Source organism: Chinchilla lanigera, unplaced genomic scaffold (genome assembly GCF_000276665.1).
Source record: "Chinchilla lanigera isolate Chin_1 unplaced genomic scaffold, ChiLan1.0 scaffold00090, whole genome shotgun sequence".
Lineage (NCBI taxonomy): Eukaryota > Metazoa > Chordata > Mammalia > Rodentia > Chinchillidae > Chinchilla > Chinchilla lanigera.
This window is the reverse complement of record NW_004955491.1, coordinates 4690202-4693017: the sequence shown is the minus strand read 5'-3', so window position 1 is coordinate 4693017 and position 2816 is coordinate 4690202.

Genomic DNA, 2816 nt, shown 5'->3' with positions numbered 1-2816 from the left:
GTCCGAGTTGCGCACTGGACACACAACTTGGGATGCAGCTTTGTCACACTAGCCATGGGCTCACATTATAGGTGTGTTTCACTCGACGAAGCTATGAACTTCTCTTGCGGGATGTGTGTGCCTGTGTTTGATTTTCTGTGTCTTTTCTTCCCTCTTTTGTATTTATTGATTTATACATGTATTTCTTTATTTACTTCCTTAGATTGAGCTTTGAAAGACAGGATTGGAGGACCAGCTCCTAAGGGAACCTTCCTAAGGTTTTCACTGCGGAGGTCGTGCTGCAGTCCCAACAGATACGCCTAGCGGAAGTAGAATTTCATAGGAACCCTGCCAAAAATGCAGCTGAGGACGCTGGCAATTTGGATTTCTGACACGTGGGTCGGGGAGACAGCTTGAAACATACATGTTGGGAAGAACAGTCCTCTGCTAGGGTGCGATGACGTGAACTGAATAAAAAACCTACGGTACAACGTTCAGGACAAAGTCCACCTCAGCAAAACTGTGATAGTGGCACCAGAGATTTCTAAGCCCAGGACGCCAGCTAGGGCTGCTGAGTCTTGAGCTGGAGGCACAGGCCATGGCCAGGAGTGCAGGGTTGGACCCTGTGGGAAACGAAGGCAAGGGTGGAATGGAGCAGGGAGCATGGGAGACAGCTGGCCAACAACACGGCCCAGCGCCACTCGGCGAGGCGGCAAGCCAGAGGAAGGTCTCCAGTCTCTGTACTAATCCCAGAGTGGCACATTATGCTTGGGTCCCACGAGTTGTGAGGCCAGCACTTGCCCAGGGTTCCTGGCCACCTGAGCCCAGGTGTGAGGCTGCCTAGCTCCATTCCCTTTGGCTCTCGGAGAAAGCTGCGAGGGAAGCCTTCCCTTCCCCTCGGAAGCACCCTGAGGCTGAAACTTTCTGCAAGAAGCCAGAAAACCATGAGTATATCAGGTCGTCCCGTCCTCTCCTACAAGGTCCCGCCAACCTGCCACCAACCCCCCGCAGGACCTCCCAGCACCGGTCCTACTGTCCAGCTTCTCTCGCCCGCGCTATCTCTCTCTGAACATTTCTCTTCAGTTGCTGTCCTTTCTTCTCTTCTCCCATGCTGCTTTGCCCTTCATCCCCATTCTGAGGAATGCTGGGAGCTTGTGCAGAAAATACTGCCCTCCACTTTGGCATTCCATGTCAGGCTCACTCACTCCTGTTCGCCTGTCACTTGTGCCCACGAGGTGCCCTCACCCACTCATCATGTGCATCCTCAGTGCCATCGAGAACCAGGGACCCTCCACGATGTTCCCCACTGTCTTGCTCAGGGTTGCAATGCCGTTAGAAAGATTCCCGGGTGCAGTATTTTGAGCGTGGAAGTGTACTTCTCAGCACACAGGGAGGAATAGGTAACCCATAAGACAAGGAAAAAAACAGCCTGTGACCTGATCATCCTTTGGCAATCCCAGGGAGTTTGGGGCTTCACCGTGCCCCCGACCTTACACGCCCTCTCTTTCTCATGTCCCTGTGGCCGAAGGCCCACTCCCTGCGTCCTCCTTTCTGCATGACTTTGTGGCATCGGGTTGCTGGCCCCATCACAAAAGGGACACGAGGCAGGGTCTCCTTCAACCAGAACAGGGCATCCAGAGTCCTGTTCCCAACAGTGCCAACACCGCAGGGCTTGGGTGGCTACGCTGAGCAGACTGTTTGGCACAGCTTGGGGTGTCCTCTGGGGAAAGATATCTCCCTCAAAGCCCACGGTCACAAGTGAGAAGGGAGAAGAGCTGAGATGAAGACAGCAGATCGAGAACCCCGGAGCCCTGCGAGCAGGGACAGAGAGGGAGGTGCAGAGCAGGGAGGACGGAGAAGCTGAGGCCTCCCCTCCTCGGCGAAGAGAGGGCCCGAGTGTGGCTCCATGCAGCTGTGCCCACGCCGATGCCACAAGGGGACCTAGCTGGAGGAGGCTGAGCTGCAGGTCTTGCGGGGGCCGGCAGGCCACCCTGGGATAGGGCTCTCGGGGAGGAAGGAGGGGGCATGGTCACAGCCAGGTGGACCGTGTGGAGGTCCGTGAGGGCCCCCGAGATTCCCAGCTAAGAGGAGACAAAAGGCCTCCCCGATCCTTGAGTGAAGCCACACAGCAAGACCTGCTCGTGCCCAAAGTCTAAACAGGTAGGAGGATGTGGGAGTGGGTCATGGACCTGCCGATCAGTGAGTCAGTGAGTGACCCAAGCCTGGCACTGACTGGCTCTTCCATTCCTATGGTTACAGGTTGTAATCACTGCCATGTGCTGCTCCCGGGACACACATCTCTCCCCCTCCACCTTTAGCAGCTGTCAATGAACAGCATCCTTCATCCAGTTCCCTTCTTTCTCTGCCACGGGAGACCTGGTTCACATGCACACTATCAGGGGAAGAAGAGCAGGGGATCGAGTCAGCTCCATTCCTGCCTCAGGGTGCTGGGTTCAGAGATGTCCCTTCTCATCCACACCAGTGCTGCTCACCATGGGTCATGCATCCTGAGTCTTTCCCTAACCATGGTCATCTTCTTCAGACCTGTGAAATTCAAGGTCACTGATGAAACCAGTATCTTCCAAAGTGTGTGTAACCTAGAGTCCCCCAGGAATCCCCTTAGAGACACAGCAGTCCTAGGTTCCCTTCCCAGAGGGTCTGGCTTCGTTCTCAGGGAAAAGACAACTTCTATTTTGTCCCAACCCTCACCCCTGTCCCCTACCCAGGCCTGCCCTACCCATTCCTGGCCTCCAAAGAGTCTGCTGAGCAGCTCCCTCCTGGAGTGTGGAGGGCTTACGCAGGTGGGTGTGGGTGTGGAGGGTGTTCTCACTGCAGAA